This window comes from Sciurus carolinensis, unplaced genomic scaffold, assembly GCF_902686445.1.
Source record: "Sciurus carolinensis unplaced genomic scaffold, mSciCar1.2, whole genome shotgun sequence".
Lineage (NCBI taxonomy): Eukaryota > Metazoa > Chordata > Mammalia > Rodentia > Sciuridae > Sciurus > Sciurus carolinensis.
This window is the reverse complement of record NW_025920120.1, coordinates 2,717,308-2,743,307: the sequence shown is the minus strand read 5'-3', so window position 1 is coordinate 2,743,307 and position 26,000 is coordinate 2,717,308.

The following is a 26,000-nucleotide window of genomic DNA, read 5'->3' as shown; positions in this document are numbered from 1 at the left end:
GTTCCTGGCAGCTAGGCCACTGTTTGTTATTGTAATTGCCAAAACTAAAGCTATTCAAATTAGTAACAATAGGGTCTGAATGCAGCAACCCCTCAGGGAACTATTAAAAAACAATGGGACGCCATTGAGAAAAAAAAAAAAAAGGGAAAAAAAAAAAAGCTAAAGTAAGAAAAGCTGCTTAGGGTGCCACAAGGGGGATCTTCATGAACAGGATCTAATAGTAACAGAAAAGAACCCTTAAAGAGAATGAAGTGAGGAAAAATTGAGTGGTGGTGACCTAGAAAATAATTGCTCAAAAAATCTGAGAACAAGGGAAAAAAGGGAATTAAGTTTAACATAAAGAACCCCCAAAAGGAATAACCAAGTGGTAGTGAAAACTTAAGAACAAGGGAAAAAGGTAGGAGAAACCTAAGCCTAATAAAAAGAGCTTCAAAATCTGTAGAACCTGCCCATATTTGAGGAGCAAATGGAGATACCATCAACCATTGGAAAACTTTAAAGAGGCAGTTAAGACTATTGGAGACAGGTATGCAGAGCAGTGTTATCTGGAGAACAATGGCTAATTGGAGAAGCTCAGTAGCAAGAAATAGCTGTTGAAACTGCTTGCAGAAACATAGTGGCAAGGTTTCCCGATAGAAATGTTAATAGGAGAAGGCCAGTACGCTTCAATAGATGCACAAAATCAGCAGCAAAGAGATAATGCCCTAACAAAAGATAAGAGATAACTATAGTAAAATCCGTCACACCTTATGCCCCAGGGCTATGTCCAAGATGTAGAAGAGGAAGTCATTGGAATAGTGCCTGTCAGCCTATTAGAGATAGGGAGGATAATTTCCTAGGGTCGAATCCTGAACTTCAAAAAAAACGGGAGACAGGGCCCTCCCCGGGGCCCGCAACAAATATACGGGGTAATTCAACAAGTTCCCCGACGGTGGTATCCTCCCACAGAGAAGGGGAGCACAGAGCCACCTCAGGAAGTGCCGGATTGGACATCTGTGCCACCTCCAGACTCATACTAACCCCAGATATGGGGGTGCAGATGATTGATACTGATTGGCATGAAAAAATCCCACAGAACAGTGTAGGACTATTACTAGGTAGAGGTTCCTCAACACTAAAAGGACTTATAGTACACCCAGGGGTTATTGATCCTGATTTCACTGGACAAATAAAGGCCTTGGTCTCTTCACCAAAAGGAGTTGCGGTCATCTCTCCAGGGGATCGCATTGCACAAATGCTTATATTGCCCAGTCGACATTCTTTGTGGCCCAGTGAGAATACAAATAAAAGACAGGGAGGTTTTGGATCAACAGGAACCACTTTAATAAACCTTGATGTGGATATGGGACAGAGGCCCCTCCTGAAATTAAAAGTGGGAAATATGGAATTTACAGGTTTATTAGATACGGGAGCAGACAAAAGTATTATTAGCGCAATGGTCTGGCCAAAGCACTGGCATTGATCACAGCAGCTCAGAGCTTGAGAGGCTTAGGAGTAGCAGAGAGCCCCAATCAAAGTGCTTCCTCATTATCATGGAAAGATACAGAGGGACACACAGGAATATTACAGCCATATGTCTGTAATGTTCCTATTAGCCTATGGGGACGAGATGTCCTGCAGCAAATGGATATGAAACTCACCACTGACCAGATTTACCAAGGGACTCCTGTAAGAAATATGTTACAAAATATGAATTATGATGATAAAAAAGGATTAGGAAGACATAGTCAAGGATATACCCAACCACTGCCTTTACTTCCACCAAAAAATGATTCTCATGGATTGGGTTTTTCCTAGGGGCCACTGATAAACCATCAATCCCTATAATATGGAAAGATGGGCCTCGCTGGATTCCACAGTGGCCCCTAGCAGAGGAGAGGCTAGAGGCAGCTCATAGGTTAGTGCAAGAGCAGGTACAAGCAGGTCATTTACAACATTCTACCTCTCCTTGGAGTGCTCCAATATTCTTAACAAAGAAAAAATCAGGAAAATGGAGGTTATTACATGATTTAAGAGCCATAAACGAACAAATGTACCCTATGGGACCCATCCAATGTGGACTCCCTCTTGTTGCTGCACTGCCAAAAAGTTGGCCTACTATTATCCTGGATTTGGGGGATTGCTTTTTCTCTATACCCTTGCACGGGGATGATTGTTGGAGATTTGCCTTTGCTTTGCCCTCTCTTGATCACACTCAGCCTGACCAGAGATTCGAGTGGACCGTGTTGCCTCAAGGTATGGCTAACAGTCCTACTATATGTCAAATATACGTAGATAAAGCGTTAACAACTACTAGACAAAAGTTTAAGAGATTGTTGATTTATCACTATATGGACGACATACTTATTTGCCATCCAGAAAAAGTTTTGTTAGAAGCATTACAATTTATAACTCAAGCATTAGAAAAGAGAGGACTAACGATAGCCCCTGAAAAATTACAATTAGAGGAGATCCAAGAATATCTGGGTACAAGGCTCACTGCTACTACAGTCAGACCAACAAGGTTGACCATCAGGACAGATCAATTGAATACCTTGAACGATTTTCAGAAACTCTTAGGTGACATTAACTGGATCGGATCCTGTTTAAGATTATCCACGGGGGAGTTAAAACCTTTATTCGATGTGTTGAAAGGTAATCCTGACTTGAATTCCCCTAGGAGACTTGCTCTCGAGGCACGGATATCCTTGCAGCTAGTGGAGAATAGACTTCAGCAGTGTTGCGTTGATCATTGTGATCCTACTCAACCATTAAGTTTAATCATAATCTCAGAGAAGCATACCCCTTTTGACATAGTTTGGCAAGGAGGACCTCTGCAAAGTATAAATCTCCCTACCTCTCCGGCTAAAACATTGCAATCATATCCCCAAGCTATTGCCCAGGTAATATTCAAGGGAATAGAATCTTGCATTACTGTTTTTGGAATCCATCCATCTATTATTATAACTCCTTATTCCACTCAGCAAATTAAATGGTTAATTAATAATGATGATGATTGGTCAGTATTATATTGTTCCACTTCAGCTCAGTTCGATAACCATTATCCCCAACATCCCTGGATTCAATTCTGTAAAAATACTCCCATAGTTTTTCCAAAAGTGACTAGTGTCCAGCCTCTTAAAGATTGTGTAACCATTTTTACTGATGGCTCCAAAAATGGAGTAGGTGCAGTACTTATCGGTAAACAACTTCACACCATAATAGTTCCACCCAACTCCGCACAGGTTACTGAACTTGCAGCTGTAATATTAGCCTTTAAATTAGCAGATAATCAGCCATTCAATCTTCTATCTGATAGCTTATATATCGTTAACGTTTTACAGGTTCTTTAAACGGTACCCCATATTTCTTCCATGTCCACGGTAGCTTCTTATTTTACAACGCTACAAAACCTTATCCTACAGCGTAAACATCTATTCTATGTAGGACATATTAGAGCTCATTCTAATTTACCAGGACCTTTGGCCAATGCTAATGACTTGGTAGATATGGCCACCAAATCAATTTTTGTTTTTTCCATAGAGGAACAGGCAAAACTCTTTCATGAAAAATTTCATGTAAATTCCACTACTTTGAGCAGAAAATTTCCTATATCTAAATGTATGGCTCGACAAATAGTAAAAAATTGTCAACATTGTGCTCCTTTAATCCCAGTACAATCCTTTGGAGTTAATCCCAGGGGACTGCTGCCTGGTCATATTTGGCAGATGGATGTAACCCATATTTCTGAATTTGGTACTGTTAAGTATGTACATGTGTCAGTAGACACTGCTTCAGGGGTCATTATGGCTTCCGCTCATTCTGGAGAAAAGGTAAAAGATGTCATTCAACATTGCCTACAAGCATTTGCTGGCTGGGGCATACCTAAAGTTATTAAAACAGATAATGGTCCTGCTTATACTTCCAAAAGCTTCCGGTTGTTTTTACAAACATTTAACATCCAATTAGTCACTGGCATCCCCTATAATCCTCAGGGACAGGGCATTGTGGAAAGAGCACATCTTACTTTAAAAAATTGTTTAAATAAACAAAAAGGGGGAATAGGAGCCTCCTACAAGTCTCCTAAAGATAAACTTAATTTAGTTCTTTTCATTCTAAATTTCTTAACTCTGGATAGGGATGGCCATTCTGCAGCTGATCGACATTATAATCCCCATAATACTCCTCAAGTATGGGCAAAATGGAAAGATATCCTGACAGGTTGTTGGAAAGGACCGGATCCAGTCCTTCGTTGGGTCCGAGGGTCTGTATTTTCCCACAGGATCAACAGACTCCAGTCTGGATTCCAGAAAGGCTAATCAGAGTTTTACAGCATGCAAGTGATGCTGCTCCTCCTCACAATGGCGAGTCTGAGCCTTCCCCCAATAACAAAAACTCAGACGGAAAGGCAAACCCGGAACCTATGGGCCATTGATAGCCTGGCCATATTTTTCATTTCTGACTAACACATTTCTTATCCTTCCTTTTCTTGCTTTTCACCAATTTCTCTACAAGTCTGTCAATTCTACTGATGATTTTTCAGGTCGTGCTGTTTTTGGTGACAAGGATATTTCTAGCCTTTCTTTGCTTTAACAGGAGGAATTTCTGCACTTTGCCGTTGGAATCATACTACAAATCAGACCCAGAGTAGAGCAACTCGTTCTGCTGACCCTAGCTATGATGTTGCTTTTCCTCCCACGTCAGCTTGTGTATTTCCTCCCTTTTATGTTTCTACCAACTAACATTTCTAATAACACCTCTTAACTGTTCACTAACTGTGTGCTATCTCTCACAATACTGGAATGATTCTTTTGCCACCCGTGCAATTTGCACATTTCTATCTTCCTACCAGTCCTAGTTTCTGTTGCAGATATAGAATTGCCAGTGCTATTATCAAGAAACAGAAGAGGCTTTGACATTGCAACAGCCGTGATCATTGTCATCACAGTCCTTGCAGTAGCAGCATTGACACAACCATAACAACGATCATTCGGCCGAGAATGCAGCTGCAGCCTTACAGACCATAGAGACTCTATCAGAGAATGGACTCATTATAAGAACAAGTGGATACCCTGCAAGAACTTTTGGGACTGGGATGCGTTTATTCCCTGAGAGCTGCTTTGTGTTACCCATATTGTAACTCCATTGGGATGTATATTGTTTCTGTATTTAATATGGCTATATGGTTTTTCTTCTGTTTATAGATTTGTCAAACAGCGGGCAAGCTTAGGAGCTATGGTGGTATTCCTCTGCCTTGGCCTTCTTCTCTTCATTCGTTTTGGCATGCATCTACAAGCTAGCCCATAGAGAGATCAAATTATCTTTTATCAGGCCATGACCGCCCTAAAGGCTGACAGCCCCCCATTAGTATGGCTCTTGATGCTGGATCGGTAGTCAAAGACGGGTAATGAAGGAGGTGGCTGTGTACCGACTTAAGACAGGAGCTGCAGCATGCTCTGCAGGCTCTGATGACGGGTAAGGACATATGCTGACCACTCAGCCTAAGACAGACACGGTCCCAAGCCTTAGTTTAATATTAAAGAAGGGGGAATAAATAAAATGGTGTCAGATTTCTTCCAGTTACTGTTAGCTATGATTTAACTTTCTGGTATTGCTTATGCAATTTTCATACAATTTAATAAAGAATTGATTTAAGTTTTTTTGATTTTTTTTATATTTTAATCAGATACATAAAATTATGTGTCATAAAAAGTTATATGTAATAGTAATCTCAGCCTAAAAGAAAGTTTTCTCATTTGAAATAAAAAATATGGTAAAAATAAATTTATTTTCTTAATCTACCTTTCAAAATTACTCTTTCTTCAATTGTCAGGATTTAGAGGCTTAGAGATGATAATAACTCTAGTGCTAATGACAGATAAAATTGGGAACTCTAGTCTTCATTTCTGGATAATTAGTGTATTCTATATTAAATTGACAAAGGAATGGCAAATGTTTTGCATCATTTACAGTAATTAGTAATACTCAAAAGCAATGAGGTCTCTCCTAGTCTAAACTTATCCATGTAACAAGAAGAGTACAAAATACAATGTAATTTCTACTCCATGGAAACCTTTTCTGAATGGATTTCTGCAAGGAAATTATCAGTAAAACTCAATTGGGTTGTAGACTAATGACTTCAGGATATTTAATAAAAAAGTGGTATAGCAAGTAAATGTTAGAATTAGGTTAAAGGTGATAAAAGCTTGTAACTGTGGCAAGTAAAATTGTGTATCTCAGTGTCACTGACCTATTTTGGATTAATTTACTTTCAGTTGGAAAATAATTTTGGCACTATGACTGATGGACAAAAGGAAAACATCTTTAGCTTAGATTAAGATAAACTAAACCTCTACACTTTATACCATGTACATACAGCACATAAAAGTAAGTAAAAATTTGTGGTCTTAGATTTATTTTGTTTAGATTAATTATATAATGATATGCTGACACAAGACAAGATGTAGTCAGCAGAATTCATAAAACCAATTTTTCTGAAGCTTCAAGAAGCCATGGAGTAGCCATCTCAGTATCCCTGTGAATGGAGTCATGGTGAGGATAGGGAATAAAAAATTCTATATATTATTAATGGATTTCAGTATATTTCTTTGTTTTCTTTTCCCTACTAAGGACTAGTCAGATTCATATCAGTTCCCACAAGATTTACTCAAGTGATATTGTCACACTATTGTATTGGCCACCTAATGTGCTTCTTGATTCTGCAGAGTACTCAACACAGATTGACAAGTGGTAAATATATACAGATACAAAATTACTACATTTATAATATTTTGTTATTTTAAAGAGCCAAAACATAAGCAGTGAATAATAATTCTGGCATGGTTTCAAGATTACCTATGTTTAAATATCAATTTCATCATCCAAATCACTGGCCTGTACCTTAGATTCCACATTTAAGAAAATGGGAATATTTAACAATAGCTACTTTAATATTATGTACATAATGCTAAGGCCAAATTAATTAAAATGTAAACAAAAACTCAGAAAAGTACTAATTGACACAGTAATTGAAAGCAAAATTATTTTATCATTATTTAATATTCATCAAAATCTACCAGTTTTAAGTTGTTCTAAAAACAGTAATCAAAATACCCTAACCAGAAAAAGTAAGCTCTGACAAAAGTTTAGAACAACACTTACGTATAATAAGTAACTTATAAGTAGTTGCTGTCAATTACTGAAACTATGTCATCTAGTGAAATAAAAGACAGTCTTAGGGATTCATCTGGGAGTGGGTAGTGAATATGGTGTGTTCTCCAGTGTTAACCCTGGGAGCAGAGCTCTACAGTTCCAGGTGTGAAGAAAAGGGGTGTGAATGTGGGGGAGAGGTTGCTGTGCATATTTAAGCATAAAAGGGCATTTTGTAAATCTAATTGAGTTAAACTATTTTATGTATAAACTGGACTAAACAAATCTCTTTCCTTCTTGAGAAGAGGTACCTGTAACATTTTATATTCAAATGTTTGTTCTTCAGAAACTGAATGATTTCCTACTCTACCTACAAGAATGCATTATAAAATGTGAGGCTAGCAGTTCTTTGTGACCCTTTCTGGCACTGTAGACATACTGAACCTATCAGTCTGGGTCTCCAGTTTTCTAATATTTTCTCCTGCCTCTCCTCCCTTACATGCACACCAGTCTTCCTGTGTTAGACATAAATGGAGACATTTTTGAACTCACCCATGAAAACCAGAAATAGGTCAGTCTGGAAGTGAGATTGGGTAACCTCTGTCACCAAACCTGGCAGTTCACATTCTCCTTTATAAAAAAAGTAGCCTAAAAAAGAACAATGGTTCATGTTTTTTACTTCTTCACTTCTCCCTTCTCAGTACAGATCAATTGATAGAATTTAAGATTCAAATGATCAAGGGACGATTTTTTAAACCCATTCTACTCTCTTGAATTCAACCTCAATAATTATGTGTACTTCTTTATATATCTGTATTTAAAGTGCTTTTTTATGTGCCATATTTAAGGGTAGGTAACAAGATACATTTCCAAACTTGTTTCATTATGGAAAAAGTAATGTTTGGGTCATTCCAAGTAAATGAAAGGAAACCAACATACTGCCTCTAAACACCTCTCATTACAAAGTATTTATTAAACAAAAATAATATCACAGTATAAATGATACATATATAAATGTGAATGAAGATTTGCAATCACAGATAAGACATGTACAGGGACCAATGTTCAGGTTGTATAGTTCTAAAAAACTTCAGCCTTAGCACTTTAACACTGATCAAGCAAACATTAAAAGAATTTGGTTGGTTTGCTTCCCTTTGGAGCCTATTTTGACTAAAGTACTTATTTTAAAACACACAGTCTTAGGCACTGCTCTGAGAGTTATTCTAAATTTCTACAGTTGTCCATGCATAGAGCATTTTGATCTAAAAAAAATTTTATTATCCCTTTTCTAGTAAGTGTATCTAGAGTGTAGTTAAAGTATTTTGAGGAAGAACTATACCAAGAATAAGACTTCTGTTCATTTGAATATTTCCAATCAGCATTTAATTTTTTTAAAAAATTAAACTTTTAGTTAAAATTATTGCCCATTGACTTATTTTAGTTTCTCTATAAGAATCTTGCATTTTGTATGTGTTCTTTTATTCTATAATTTTTTAAAAAAAGCACTAGTTGTCAATGGCCCTCTCTTTTACTTATTTATAGGTGGTACTGAACCCAGTTCCTCATACATGCTAGGGAAATGTTCTACTTCCCTACTGAGTTATACACTGAGTTATAACTGCAGTTCTTATCCTACAATTTTTAATGATATTTCTTTTCCTAACAGTTTTGGACCAGTAGTTATTTACAGCTAGGCCTTGTGAAAATGAAATTGGAATGCCCATTACTGTTCTACCTTCAATGAGTTCAGTGGCCACAGACAATTCTCAGCTTCTTCTGCAAACCTGTCCTGATCAATAAACTGGAGGAGGGAAGCATTCTGAAAGGCCCATTTTAGCTTCTAGCTCACACATTTCACTTTTAGTAATTTCCAGTTCCCTGAACCAGCTCATTTTATTTTAGTAAAGATGTAACCTTTATGAGAAAGTATCAGTAATGTCTGTTTGTGGATTTTGGAGCCAGTCCCATTACTTTGCAATTACAGCATACTGGAGTTGTTCGGTTTTTTTCCTAAAATTTTGTGTCTCCACACAAGAGAGAGAAGATTGATTCCAATTGAAAACTGTAAATTTCTAACTAAACCTAATTTTAGTTTCTGGAAATTCAAGTAATATGTTTTTGTAAAGTGCACTTTTTTGCCTTTTCATAATTCCTGCCATTTAATGCCTGGTTTGGATCAGCTATTAAGTCACATTTCAAGTTTGTTTCTATTACTTATTAGTTAAAAAATTATAGTTAACCTAATCTTAAATGGACACTTTCTAGTTCATTTGTCTACTTTGGAACATTCCTGCTTTATGTATAGATTTGGTGCCACTGTAATGGTGCCTCATGATTTTTTTTTTTACAGAACAGAAAATATTTTATTACTATTCTAAACTATACTACACAAAATAATCTCTTTGTTGTATCTGCAGGTAGATCCACAGAGATGTGATTCCTGAAGAATTTTCGCCAAGTTTTCTTCCAATGTTACAATTAATTTAGTAAAATATAAAGCAGTTTATCTTGTCTCAGTTTCCACAAGCAATGCCTTCATTACCTAGTTTGATATTTGTATTATAGTACATTTTTTGATCCATCAAAAATTATGACTATTCTCATGAAAGTCCTACAAAATCACTTCTTTGTTTTTGAATTCATCACCAGTGAACTTTCAAAATATTAGATTTTTAAATGTTAATTATTGTTCCAGGTATTTAGAGGAACCCATCTCCTTTTGATACAGTAAATATATCATGTGCGTGTTATTTTTCTATAGGAAGAATCAGGGCTAATGTTTTGAAATAATATGCTCAACTGGAAAGTATAGCAGTTTGGATGCTATGGGTTGGTGATTATCCATTTCAGATTTTTGTTAGGGAGGTAAAAAATATGAATATCTAAGTGACTTCAAAGTTTAAAAATTGCTTTTGAGAACATTTTCTTTTTTGATTGTTTATTGTCTAAATATGGCTTACTTTACTCTTATAAAAATGCTACTTGGATATTACATTTATTAATTTTAATTCAAAAGAGATTCTAAGGCAATTCTTATACAATTGAAAGCTAAAAGGAAAAAGTGATATGAATATGCTTTTATATTTTGCCTATTGTAAAAAATAATGAAATTTTACTACAGAGTTTTTTGGTAGTAATTTTTGTCTTTCAAATATTTTTTTCTTAATAGTAAAAATATACAAATATTTTACATAAAATTGAATGCAAAGGAATGTACAGCTGGTTATAGTGTGTATACAAGCACAATTCAGCATATGTAGAATTAAAGAGAAAAAAGGTTCACATTCGTATTAGTTCCACTGAAAACATTAAGAAAAGTTCTTCACTGTCAACAGTGTCCAATGCTTAAGAGCTAAGAGCTTATAAAAACAAAAACATTAAAATTCACTTATGCAAAATGGATTTTTATATATACTTGAATATATAAAAAATTTTAAAATGTCAACAAAAATGTAGACTGTTCATGTTATGAAAAATTTTTTTTATTTATTTTATTTTTTTATTTTTTAAAATTTTTTAATTTGTTCTAATTTACACATAACAGTAGAATGCATTTATACATTTTGATAGATCATACATAAATGGAGTATAATCTCTCATTTTTCTGATTATACATATTGTAGGATCACATTGATCATACTGTCATATATGTACACGAGGTAATAATGTGTTTCACTCTAACAAAATGGACAGATAGTTTCACAATGTCCTTCTTTTGACACAGGTAAACTAGCTCAGGGGTACAAACTTAATCAGTCAATGAGACTTTCATTTCAGCCAGACTGCATCAGAATTTCTGAGAGGTCAAAGAAAGCAGTACTGGAGAAGCAGCTCTTTCCAAACATGACTGGCACTGACATGTGACTGTCAAGCAGTGTGGGAAATTGCAGGGGGCAAAAATTTTAAAGTAATTATTTTAAATTTCTGGGGGAAAAATAGGGTTCCTTACATTCCCAAACAGACCACAGTAGTTTGGTTCTCTCATCACCACTGTAATGGGTCAATTGCCAATCCATTTTATAGAATGATTTACAGATGACAATTGAAGGATTACTTATAACAAAGAAGAATAAAGCACATATAATGTACTAAATTTTTCTCTATGGCAGGCTACTAGAAAAAATTATATAATTTAGATGCTACTAAAGCATATTCAAATACTCTTTTTAAAAGGTTCTAGGCTACCTAGGAAAGCTGATCTGCTTTAAATATTGAGGAAAAACTTGTCAGACTCTTTATAAATCCATAATTTCTAATACTATATTTCGGATTTGTCATCAGTTTTCCAGAGTACTACAAAAATGTTTCTCAGTAAACTAAAAATGAGGATTGTTATCTTAAAATATTTAGAATATCTCCTTTAGAGTTGAAAATGTATTTTTAAAACATTTTTATTGGTTCTACTTAGTTACACTGATAGCAGAATGCATTTGTTTCATTGTGCACAAAGTTTGTGTTTTTTTTTGTTTTAGTTGTCAATGCACATTTATTTGTTTATATGTGGTACCTAAAATTGAACCCAGTGGCCCACACATGCTATACAAGCCCTATACAACTGAGCTCTAAACCCAGCTCTTGAAAAAACATTTTCATTGATAAATAATATCAAATTTATTAGAAAGGTGACTCATAAGAAAAAAAAACTTAATGTAGAGTTAATTTATGTATTACTAGCAACTAAGATGATAAATAGCAAGATAAAAAAGTGTACATTTTAGTGACAAGTGTCAGTTCTGAAGCAAATTCATCATCTGTGCTCCCAACTGAACAAGCTGAAGTAAAGGCCTCCTGTTAATACCTGACTGTACCTAAATGTTTTATTGTCTAGGATCATATGTGTCAAAATGATTTCCTATACTGTCTTGTAGCTTAATTCCTATTTAGTGAAGAATAAGTTTAAATACTAAACTTCAGCACTAAATATCAAACTATATAGCCTGATACCTGTTAGAAGTACAATAAATATCTGTAGAACAAGTAAATATACTTTTGCACTGTTCAGACTATTTCAGTAAATTATTTTTATCTGTGCTTTCTTGTTTATAAAGGGCTGTCATTTCAATTGATATCTAGGGGCTACAAATGAGCAGGGAGTTAAAGTTCTGATTACATAATGGTCACAGGTAATAAGCAGCAACACCTACTTTTAAGCCCTGACTAAAATTTATCTGTACTAAATTGCCCAACTTCTTACTTTGGAAGGGGTTAGGGGCTGTCTTAATTACTGGTTCAATTTATTCAGTGGTTTTTGGTATATTCTAGGTTCTTTTTCTTTTCTGGTGCTTTAAAATTTTAATTTTTTCTAAAATGTTATCTACTTCAACTGTGTTTTCAAATTCTTCACCTATAATGTATACTCTTTTTTTATGTTCCTAAACACTATTCCCTTTGACTTGGAGTGAACAATGGAGGAGAGCAGGCCTTATATTTTTTGTTGGGGGTTATGCCATGAGGACTATGCTATGATGGCACGTGGCAGCCAGCCAGAAGTTGTTTTGGTCACATGGGCAGTGAGGAGGTTAATTAACATAAGCACACTCAGGTGATTTGTCATTGGCCGTATTCAATTAAGTCCACGCATACAATGCATGCACATGTGTTCTCGAGTACTCCTGATTGTGCCTGCTCATTTTGACCTTTACCATGATTGGGCAGCTGGCTCCTCACGTGATCTTCACATAATTGGCATCAACCCTACCCTTCACCTCCTGGAGGGGATATAAGCTGGCTTTCCTCGAGTGCCGGGGTTCCAGGTTCAAGGTTCCAGTTCCAGGGTTTCCTGAATCCACAATAAACCATTCCAAATTCAAGAGCTTTGGTATTCATTTTTCTCCCGTGCCAAATTGTCTCCGCTAGATGGCATCAATTTTTATTGTTCAAGTTTTTTAACATTATGTTTGGGGTTTTGTCCATCTTGTCGATATTTTCAATAGAATCCCCTTTCTGGGGCTAGGACTTTAGATCAGTGGTAGACCACTTGCCTAGCATGTGTGAGGCACTGGATTTGATTCTCAGCACACATATAAATAGATGAATAAAATAAAGGTCCATTGACATATAAAAATTATTTAAAAAAATGAACCCCCTTTAGTTTTATTAGTCTTGTCTGTTGTTTTAAAGAGATCACTGACTTCTATCCCTAACTATTTTGGTACACTCAATTGTCACAGTTCTCAATTAACCTGGCTTTCACAGCATGTTTCTCAGTCTTTTTTATTGGCTCTTTACTACTTTAATGTATAAAACTGCTACCCCCACCTTTTCTGTTGCAGCCATTTTCCTGCCTCCCAAATACTATCAGTCTGTGAGCATCCTAGCTAGCTATTGCTTCATCAGTCAGTTTGCAAGTATCCTTCTCTGTTATTAGTCACCTGTTAGCCTGGCAGAATTCAACTGCTTCATGGTAGCTACCCCGCCATCTTTTCTCATGCTTCTCTCTCTCCTACTTACTTTCTCTATCCTCTTTACTTTTCCACTCTCTCAAGCATATGACCTTTCTCATTCCCTTTCTTTTCCTCTCATTTTCTTTCTTACACTGCAGGGTGACACTTTGTTAGCTTAATAAACTCCCTTACATGATTTCCCATGTCTGGTGTGGTTTTCGTGGGATCCCTTACATTGGTGCTGTGACTCAGATGGGTCCTTCCACTGTGTCTTAAAACTGTCTCTTAAGCAAGTGAAAACCCATTTGATGCCCCACTGACCTCCCAGACACAGCCTCACCTTCCATTCACCTGGATGCTCAGCTTTTTACATGGAACACCGGACTTCAGATTGGTGAGTTCCCTTAGAGAGGTCCACACTCTAGACCACTTAAACACACCTCTGCTCACCTGAGAAGCAACCATTGAGTGTCTGGGGCTCTTGGGGCAGCTGAGGTGTGGGGGTACCCTCAGCCACAACTTTTATATTTACAGCTGGCTTATATAGTCAGTCTTATCTACCAGGTGGATTCCTGTTTTTATAGTGGAGATTCTCTCTCAGGGTTGAGACTTATCCTAACACTCAAACTCACACTCGCACTCAAAAACCCTGATATCAGGTCCTCAACTCTTCTCAACTTTTGCCAGGCACAAACATTGGTGCTCTTGTGATGACACAATCAATGAACTGCCCCTCATCTCCAGCCCAGTACTCTGGCCTTGGATGCCCTGGCCACAGACTCGGCTGTATCAGTCCCCACCATGGGATCTGGGTCCTCCAATATGGCAGATTCAAACTTGGAAACCCTTTGCCCTAACCTGACTTAAAGCCATAAAAATTCATTTGTGTAATGGCACACAGCTTCCATGAGCAAGCGAGCAGATGGAGAGGGATTTCTTATCTTCAAGTCTCTTCTCTCTTGCTTCTTGACTCTTCCTGCAGGCTCAGGCCCCTCCAGCCCCTGTTTCTTCATCTTCCCCTGCTTCTCCATCTCCTTTACCCCATTCTGTTTCTGCTTCCATTCCCCGGCCCAACCCACCTCATCCTGCTGCCACAAGGTCCTGCATATGCCAATGTGGAGGGAGTAACCAACCCAACCATCAGTGGCATATCCCAGTACAAAATATAATATAGCAGCCCCATTCACCACAAGTAGTGGAAGATAATTGTTTCACAATTTTCTACATCCAAACCTGAATTGATTACTAAACAGAAAAAATGGTTAAAATGCCCTAGGCATCAAGTTTCTGCTAGAACATCTTAGCCCCTTTCAGATCCAGATCTCAGTCAAGGCTTACATTGAAATGTAAATGGAGGAAACCAGAATGCTCAGTGGGAAACCAGTCTCAAACTCAAGGAAAAAAGTGTCCTTTTCAAATATCTCCTGGGCTGCAACTCAAATACTTTTTTCTCTCCCTTTCACCTCTTCTCTCTTTCTCATTTTCTCATGCTATAATTAAGAGTCATTATCATTTTTCTTCTAGGACTTTTGTTTTTTTAAATGCTATATTTTTGAGCTCACAATTTTGATCCTTCATACCTAGGTTAATAATTTTTGATCAGTTATTTTTATCCAATTCTGGAATTATTTTGGAACATCTGTTACATAGCAATGGAGATAAGTATTACAAGGCCTTTGCTTTTGTGTTAAGTATAAGCATGCATAAAAATTAAAATTTTAAAAGTGGATCCAAATAGTTTTAATTCACATGATTTAAAAAGGTTCAATTTATATTGGGTGAACTGATAGAAGTAAAATGTCTTTAAAATTAACTCACAAGTCTCTAGGTGGTCAAACTAAAAAAATGCTGATGTTTATAAAATGTCTATCATCAATTTTTCTAGGACTTTTCTTCAACAGGAAAGAGATGGCAAATACTGTTTACACTTCTCTGACATCTTATTATTTTTACACTTGTCTGATATCTTGTTTTTTTATAATAAGATGAGTGAATTAAAGTTGACATGTATGGAATTACTCAAACGTGTTTGTACGAGACATCTGATTAACTTACAAAGTTATTCCACGGGGTAACATACTTAAACATTATTCTTTCTATATTAAATGTGTTCATATTTTCCAGGTATACAAGCCTTTAAAGTAGAAAATTTATCAAGCTGCTCTTCTTCAAATTAAACTTGTCTGTAATGGTAAACCTATCATTTAATGTTCTATTATAGGTCCTGCCATCAATAGGGTGTATGTAAAATTTGTTAAATGTATTTCTGTAAGTTATTGAGAGACTGATTTGTTAAAATGTTAAGCATGAAAGTATTTTACCACTTTGCCACACAAAAGAAAACTTAAAAGCTCTCTTAGCCTTTCTTTAATTCATGTTTTAGATATAATGTTAAATTTTGTTAACTAATGTTCATATAAACTCAGGAATCAATATATGTAAACTTCTTAAAATTACATTTAAGAAAGAGTGTAATGCACAGTAGAAAAATGGGACAACAGTGACTGAGTTTGGGGTCTCTGACCTCATGGCTATGGCATGCCTGGTGCCTGGGAGTGCTCCTGTGCAGGGACACAAGAAGCCTAACTGCTGTGGCAGTACACTGATCTCAGGCACACAGCTCTTGAGCAGGAAGGAATTCTTTTGCTAGATAACCAGTGTTTCATCAGCTCCCTTCTCTGGTTCCTACCCACCTTACAGTAACTTTGGAACCTAACATTGCACATATATAAAGATTGCTGACATAACTCTTTAGATCTGTGTTTCCATCAGAGAATAGAGCTAAAAGCCCCACCTTACCTGAGATAAGGCTCTACCTCACAATCCTGCTAAACATTAGAATGGCTCCAAAGTAAGCCAGACTTTAACTCATTTAAAGTTGTGTTCAAAAGTTTGATGTTTGTTGTAAAGATTACTGTGATCTTAAACAGGGGATATAATGAATAACTCAGCAAAAATTTAAGATAGCTCTTGCACAAACTGAATGTTTTACTGTTGGTGATTCCATTTTGTATTTTCCTTGTAAACTCTAATTGTTGCCTAATCAATATTTTGCAGAAGTACTGCTTCAAGAGTGAACACGGTAAATTAACTTGGAATAGTAAGCCATCAACTATAGGATAGATAATGTAAACCCCAATTAGATAAAAAGGGGTAAATAACTAAAGTCATAGACATTGAAGTTAAAGCCCAGTACTCTTACTTTATGACTGACTTACTTGATGGTTAAGATCAAATTTAGTGACTGAGATTAAATACAGAGGTCAAGAAAAATCCATATTTGGGTCTTGCTCTCAAAGTCAGCCTGAACCCAGGGAACAAGTGGACTTCTCTAAGGAGGTTTGCAACCCTGGGTCACACAACCTCCTGATAAAGGAGATTGATGAGGTCACTAGAGAATAAGCCACTCATTGCACCTGCTGCAGAGGAGGGTCATAGAAAAAGGGAGACATCCCTAATGCTTCCAATGGGAGCCACCTCATCAAGAAGACCCTGTCTAACTGAATGACACTAATGGAGCTAAAAAGCTGCTCTTAAGTTCTCCAGGAGTGACCCCTGTGGAAATTCAGCTGACTCTAACAGACAGGAACAGGTCACTTTGATCAGCTTGATCTTAAACACCTAGCAAAGCAGTTAAAACCAAAATATATCCATTTTTGGGCATTTAAAAGAAATAATACTTAAATGTAACTTAAGGTGTAAACTAGTGTTAGCCCACTAGAATAAAGACTAAAAGCTACAAAAGAGAGATTCTTAGTCAAATGTGTCTGATAACTATCAAGAGAAACTGCCAGAGATAGAAGTTTTAGTCAGTTTAAGGTCTACAGACACAGGTAGGCTTAATCTATGTTTGCTAGTAAAAGAAGTACAGAGATTTCTACTAAATGTTGTGTTTACATTCTTGATAACCTGAACAATGTAAAAGTTCCCAAATAAAGGCCTTGTCCTCTCCAGTATTTGCTAGGCCTTGTTATGGGAACAATTTCTCAGTTCTTCCACCCCCTGCTGAGGAATTATTGACTTCTGTCATCTTTATGATATTTATTGGCATGTTCCAGATTCTGCAATATGTATATTGTATCAATATCATTTCAGCACTCATTTTTTTTGGTTCTTCACTCATAGAAGCACCCATCCCCAGATGCCTTTATGACCTGCTGCTCTTCCCTAACCAGACTTCTACCATGGACACCTTGAGTAACCCAGTTTCTAAAAAGGGAACTCCAAACTGCTTGACCCATGCTGCCCCCTTCCAACTTGAAGAAACCAGATCAGTCATCATCCCCTTTCCCTACAGCAGTGAAGGAGATCCTAAAATTAGAGGGGTGAATGAAGCCAGAATTGGGGACAGGCATTAATGTAGAAATGGGGGATCAGTCAAATTGAGAAGATGAATTCCATGAAAACCACTGCCTTTGAAAGTCTGGAAGGAGAATGGACTTATTACATCTCACCTGCGACACCAGCCCCAGTCACTTAGGCAGAAAGAGGAGAGAAGACTTCAGAAAGAAATAGAGAACAAAATATTTTCTTATAAAAACAGAAACAGGGGAATGTAACGTACAAAGCTGTTCCCCCTGCCCTTTCCATTGCAGCCATTTCCCCACCTCCCAAATACTGTCAGTCTGTGAACATCCTAGCTAGCTACTGTTTCATCAGTCAGCTTGCAAGTATCCTTCTCTGTTCTTTGTCCCCTGTTAACCCAGCAGAATTCACGGTAGCAAGCCTGCCATCTTTTCTCATGCTTCAATCCTCCTACTCACTTTCTCTATCCTTGCTTTTCCACTGTCTCTAGCATGTGAGCTTTCTCATTGCCTTTCTTTTCCTCTCATTTTCTCTCTTACCATGCAGGGAGACACTGTTTGCTTAATAAACTCCCTTATGTGATTTCTCATGACCGGTGTGGTTTCTGTGGGATCCCTTACAACTACAGTCCCACATTTTTTCTTCACATAATAAGTATAATAGAAATGGTAGTAATAAAATCACAAATTGTAAAGATTATAATAGATCCTACAGTGGTCCAGAGAGTAGCTAATGTTGGGACATACGTTTGACAGAAATCCGAAGCAAAGCTGGAGCCCAGTGCTCCAGGTTGGACCATATTTGCTTCTGAACTTAATTTTCTCCCATTTGCTGTCCTTCAGCATCTAATCTATAGAGTATGAATGGTCAAATCAACCCTGTGGCGTCAGAAGTAACATTGGAATGGCTGGCATGAGATAACCTGGGGCAACTTTAAGAAACCAATAGGAAAATGCACTTGATAGAAAGGCAGAGCAGTTCCTGACTGAGGGCAGTGTGTTGTGTGAGGGTGTGGGGGATGGGAGGCAGGGGAGTAGGATCACAGTCCTTTTTACATTGTAGCATAGACCAGACTTCTGAAACAAAACAGTATTATAAAAGACTACATGTCAAACAGATTGTCTTATTAAAAACAAAGCCTAAAGAAGAATCAGCTCAATGCTGCCTAGTTTGCTGTGATTAAGAATGAGACTGCCCAGTGAATACCGAGAATTCCTACATGTACACACAGTCACGTGAATTTACAGATAGCTCCCTAATATTTTAAAGATACAGCTGAAGCCATGCTCTAAAACAGTTCATGACAAAGTACAGTACATTTGAACATGATTCAGGAGGCCAGACCCTAACACAGTGACAATCTGGCTCAGAACTATATTCCCAGTGACTGTGTTTGGTAGTTAAGTAACTAAAGGAACAAATGAAGGAAATCACAGATAAAAGAGCACACTTTGCAAAGATTTGATTAAAGACAAAGGTCTTTGACTGGATACAGTAGCACATTCCAATAATTCCAGCAGCCCAATAGGAAAAGTCTGGAGGATCACAAGTTTGAAGGCAACTCAGTAGCTCAGTGACAAGTTGTATCAAAATAAAAAGTGAAAAAAAGAGGAACTGTGGATGTAGCTCAGTGATAAAGCACCACTTGGTTCAATCTTAGTACAGAGAGAGAGAAAGAGTGATCAAAGTGTCTTAAATCAAATTAGTGAGAAGTACAATCAAATGTTCAAAGAAATAATGGCTAGTTTTTCTAAAAATGAGTATGGTGTCTGTTATTAAATATCTTAATTTCAGGTTTTCCTCTGATAGCCATAAACACAGGTCACTATTACATATAACTAAGAAAATTCCTTGATTTGTTTCAAAACATGAATTTATTCCCATTTTATATAAAAGTACCAGGAAAGTATAATTTATAGAAAGATAATAGATATGTGTTTTATAAACTGAAAATTTTCAGGATAGATGTGCAAGTAATCCATCAACTGGGAAAATAAAAAGAAAATTATTAAATTTATATTATCCAAGGCCAGTAAAAATGTCATATACATTTCAATCATTGCCTAAAAGCCAAGGAAACATTTTTAAAAAATATGAAAGATAAGTTTCCATAACAAGGAAAAGTTTGGTGAAATGTGGTACTTTCTCTTTGTAGAAATAAAAAGAAAGCAATTAGAATATTTCTTATGTAAACAGTATTCAATTTTATTTAAAAATATTAAAATACATCACATTGCTTTCTCTTAAGATATCTTCACACAACCCTTATAACAAAACTATTCATAAAGTATTTAAAAGAAAAACATGTCCAATTATATAGAAAATAGTATACTGAGACTCTTTCAACATAACCATAAATCAGGATAAAAGGAAAATAGCTAAACTACACGTAGTTGCTCATCAACCTGTATGTAAACATACATGAAGAAATTTAGCTCTCAATTGTCTATCCCTTTGCTTTCATCCATACAAAGCATGCAACTGATGTATTTCTTCTATCTCATGTTTTAAATGTAAAGCAAATATGTGAACTCTCTGCTTCATAATCCAGATTTTCTCTCTTTTTTGTCATGTTTCAAATTTATTAGGCTTTGGAAATTGAAAAATTATCACAAATGTCTCATTCAGCTAGAGATTATCATTAACTGAAAGATTACCATAGGCTGAAGGTTTTGAAAATTAAATAACTTGAGAAATTATTTCCTGTAGTAGGATGAAGATCAGTGATGGATGACAAATCTAAGAGTAAAAGGATTTCTTGACCTTTATGCTTAATTAGAAAACATTACTTAGGAAATATGTGACATTAGAAACAAAACCCAAGTGATGCACAAGGAAGCAGGGTAATTCCTAAAAATATGAGTGGAAATAAAGAGTAATTTAAAAGAAAAAATAGAACAGAAATGCATACACACAATACTATGAAATCACATAACTGAAATTCCATTTCAAACATTTTGGTGCTATGAAGACATAACTTTTGCTCACCTGGTCTGGTTTCCGTACCAAAACTACGCAGGATGGCATTTTAACTGAGATTTAAAAGCTTGTAACTATACTTGAACCTCATTATTCTTTGCCTTTTTTTCTGTAATTGAGCCTGAGTTTCTTGGTGATTGGTAAACTTTTTACAAATTAAAAAGAAAAAGAGAAATAAATTTGGAAATGCAAAGCACTATTTGTTACATCACCTACAATTCCCCACAGTGCTTGACAAGAATTCCACTGAGTAATAAAGATGTTTGCAAAGTCTCATCTCCTTGGGAATATGATTGTGAGCTTTCCTTCCTTGCTTGCTTAATATGTGTAGGTTTATTATTAATATTTAATGCGTTTTTCCTGAAAACAGGGGTCTTAACAGAACCAGGGTAAGAACATAAAAAGCAGACTTCTAATGGAAGAGTGATTTCAGATTTAGTCATTTGCTATGAAACTTTGAGTAACCAAGAATGCTATGAGAAAATACAAAAACAGATTGTAGCTGCCAATCCCCTGTTGACTACTCTCAGGTGACCTGAAGCACATAGGCAAATAATTCCAACCCCATCAGGAAGGATTAACAGGAACAGAAGAAATAAAGTAATAAAAAGTTTCCTCAATGTTAAGTTCACACAGTATAAGATGATATATTATCATTAGCTTAAACTGTCTAGCATTTATTAACTACAGCAGTAGTCATATAACTGAAGTTTATTCAACCCTGCTGAGCTTACTTTAACCTTTATGATTAGTTAAATATTAATATGTTTTATTGTTTAGTTATAGGTTATCACAAGTAAACAATTACTGGAATAATTAGATTACTTCATTGTCTAGTAATGATTATAAAAAATATTTTTGTTTTTCTCCTTGTAAACTTAGTTCCTGTTTTGAAAAAACATGTGTAAATGCCTACCTTCTAATGCATTGAAGGCTGGCTGTGAATAATAAAATTTAGAACTTAGCACCCATTCCTTGAGTCTGTGTTGCTTTGTTCTCCACCACACCAATGCCTACTCCCTCACTTTAGACCACTATGATCCCTGCTAGGGCTGGACCCCGGCAACTATTCCTCATATAAAAATATATATGATCTGCCAATAGAACATACACTTCTGAATTGGTATGGTAAAAGGAGTGGTAAATTTTGTGATTAGTCAACTATAGTCTTCCTCTAGGTTTCTCAAGTTCCCAGAAAAATTATTCATTTACAAGGGAAGGCAAAGCCAGAGCTGAAGTCTATGGCCTTCTCTCAGCAGAGTCAACTGGCTCAGAGGTATCTATCAGCATGGCCTTCGTTAAAGTCCCTAAATGTCATTGTAATTTTGCTTTAAAGTAAGAGAACAAAGCATTATATTGAATTCCTCCCTTCCCCCACTTTTATAACCTTATATTAAAACTTACCTGAAGTCTATCAAGATAATTGAAAAATTTTTTTTTCAAAATATTTTATTAATAAACAACTCTTTTCTGTAAATATATCAGTTACTTGCTCTTTTCTTATAAAATATATCTCCTAGTACTCTGAGTGATTAATGGTAATTTAATCTTTCAAAGTCCCTTGTGCTATACCTTCTGGGAGGAAGCAGACAATATAACTTGGGGAATCCAATGAGTTTTCTAATTTATATAGCCATTCATCACAACTTCCCACCCTGCATTCAAATAGCCCTATTTGCCATCATCAGGATTAAAACCCTCACCTAAGAAAACTGAATTTAAATAGGATATTATCTCATAATCAAGAATAAGTATTTAGCTCTTTTTAAAAAAATAAAGTCATTAAAAGAAGATACAAATACTTCACAAATGTAGTCTCAACCTTTAAACACAGTCAAACCTCACATAGGGAAATAACAATATAGATCTCAACAGTACTCAAAGGTCTTTTACTTGTATTTAGTTTAGAAAGAAATCTTATTTTGCCCATAAAAGAAAGAGGCAGTTAATAGTCTGCATTTAGATATGAGACTGAAAAAAACAAATGTCTGCCTCTCCAAATCTGAGTCACTCTGATGAAACCACACTACCTCGCTACAATTCAAGTTTATATAACAGCTTTCCAGTTTTTCTAATAGCCTACTTTTAGAGAGGTTATAGGATCATGGCAAAACTGAGCAAAAGTTGGAGGTACTGCATATCCCCATACCTCCCACAGAAGCATACGGTCAATCACATACTTGAGTTTTAATAAACAAAAAGCATTTTAAAGGTTTATAGGCAAAACGCTGTGTAGTAATAAATATTATTTTAATTCCATTTTATAAGTGAGGAAAGTAAATCACAGGCTACTGACCCTCACTTCCAACTTCTGTTTTCAGATGAAGATCATAGAAACTAACCGTAAAAACTACCCAGTGTCCTTAAGCTCACCTAAACCACAGGAACATGAGCACTCCCACTACTACTGCAGCTCCTCCAAAACTCTCCTACCATCAAGTAAGTAAAAAAATGTTTATCCTAAATCTAACATAAGAAATTTACAACCCCAATCACATTCAGAGGTTAACCCAACACCTCCGGCCATGTGATGATTTCCAGGGACATTCTGAATCAATTGTTTCAACATCTGGCTACATTCTCAGTTCTCTGTATTTTGGTCCTTCTTCTAACCCCTTACAATATAATCTTACATTTTTTATTCAAAGACAACATTTTCAGTGTTCTTAGTCAATTCTCACTGTTCTAAGCTGTTGAACTTCATTCACTTCAGTATCCACTACAATTTCACGATCATGACTTTCCAAATTCTAAATCATAGCCTCATATATGGTACTAATTCCACAGCTGTGCAATTTAACTGACCACAAATGTTGTTTAAATACAAATTTAAATTAACAAAAACCAATTAAAATTTAAAAATCTAGGTCCAAAATCACACTATCCATTTTAAAGGACACAACAGACACACTGGTTGCCATGTTGAACAAAATAGATTGGAAATATTCAAATCTCCCATAAGGGACATATCTGCTCCACAGCATAAATACTTGCAAATAGAATATGCCTCCATATGCAATGTCTTTTCTGTATGTTTCAGTACAAAAACATCTGCTTCTCTTCTTCCTCCTGATTGCTCTTCCCAACTTCTTTCATGTTGGCATGCTATAGGACTTTTCCTCATTCCTCATTGTCTCATTCTAATTTCTCATAAGACAAACTTTTCCACATCACCATTCATATACTGTTGGCTTCCAAATCCCTACCACCAACACATCTTCTCATGTAAGTTCTGACTACTAATCAACCCATAAATGCATTTTCAATTGCTTAATTAAAAATGTTCAGTAAAACAAAAAAATTAAAAACAAAACCTTTTCAAAACCAAGCTTAACTTCTTCTCTTTACAAAACCTGACTTTTTTAACACAGCTATTCTTTGTAAATGACAATTCAAATAATATGCCTCTTCTACTCTTAAACTTCTAGTGGCTTTATTATAATCATAAAATGATTTTCCCCTGGTATTTGGCCCCATTTTTTTTCACAGTACAATATTTAACAGCATGGACATTTAAGAGGGTAAGGTGCTAGTTGGAATTAAGACTGTTAAGCAGAACATGGCCAGTGCTTCTAGTAAGCAATCTGGTAGTGAACTAAAAGCAAACACCCCAGCTCCATGAGGAGAACCAGTGATAAAGTCATAGAAAGGCTGAATGCCACTGAATGATTCCTGGATGCCAGGGTCCAGCCCTAGCAGGACTCCATGGGTTCCACAGTGGTAACAGGGCATGGGGAGACAGTGTCAGCGATGGATGGAGAATGAAAGACACAGACTCTAGTTCTACCACTACTCTAGTGCAACCACTCCCACTTTATTCGGGGAAGGCTGGGTTTATATACATTTTTCTTCAGGCTATAATGGCAGTCTTGTGGTTAATATTAAAGTTTCCAAAGTATAGGCAGAAAACAACAACCTTACAGATTATCTTTACCTATTCACAATTGTTTTAAGAATATCTAACTACAGCAATGAGCTAATACAATGTTTATTTTTTAATATCTAAACTCTATGTGACCTAAGACTATTCTTGTTATTCTCACAGTTAAAACGATAGACAAATAATCTCATGTGACCATCTCTACTAGGTCCATCTGGTTAATATCTAAATTGCTGAGTTAAGGGCTACAGGAGGGCAGCAGTCCCAATGGTTATTGTGCACCAATGTTTATTATAGGGGTGACATATTCTTTGGAGGAAGGAAGGAATGTTGTAAAACCTTATTCGCTTACCTCACCACCACACATAAAAAAACCATCATTAAAATTTAACCAGCCTGTTGGAGACAAAGGCAGATCTATAACTATTTTCTCCAGAGGCTTTCAGGGACTCATTGCATGGTTGCAAAATTATTTTTAATTTTGTTAGTGGTAAAGACCCATTGTTTTTCAGATTGTAGGTAATATTTTCTGGAATTTTTGTTGTATTCCCTTCATCCCCTTAAGCATTTTGTTCAGACTGAAATGAGTAATATATTATCAGAAAAACACAGCAGAAAAACACCATGCTCTGGAGCAAAATATCTGGCAATTCCTTTTAGGATGAGCCTTTGAAATCATCCTCCAGAGGATCTCTTTCAAGCACTGGATGGAATTCCAGATGCCCCCGCACCTGGAGAAAAAAAGTATAATATCATGTTTCTAGAACTTGAAGAGTTAGCTGAGAAGTGCAGGTAGCCTTTCAAGCAGAGAAAAAAACAATTCCCAGAGGAAGTACAAGCAATCCTTTGTCAGGGCCACAAAAAATCTTCAAAAACCAGCAATGGAGATGAAGCTGGAGATATACAAAAGGAACAAAATGATTTTTTTCACAACTTTAACTTTAATATTCTTTTATTAATTAATTTATTTACATTTTTTCAATAAACCAGATACTTTTTCACTTATTAGTTATACATGATAAAATGTATTTATACATTTTGAAATATCCATAAAATTGTAGTCTCATGTTTCTTTTACAAATTTAGGATCACACCATTCATGCAGTTCTACTTGTAAATGAGGTAATAATCACTGTTTCACTCTACTTTCATTCCTGCATGCATAAAAATTCCCCTACATTTTCTCCCCTCTACCTAGTATAAAATGATTCTATTCTTTCCTATTGCTGCCCCACTTTTTGTAAATTAGCATCCACATAACAGATAAAACATTTGGATTTTGGTTGTTTTGGGTTTGGCTCATTTCACTTAGCATGATATTTTCT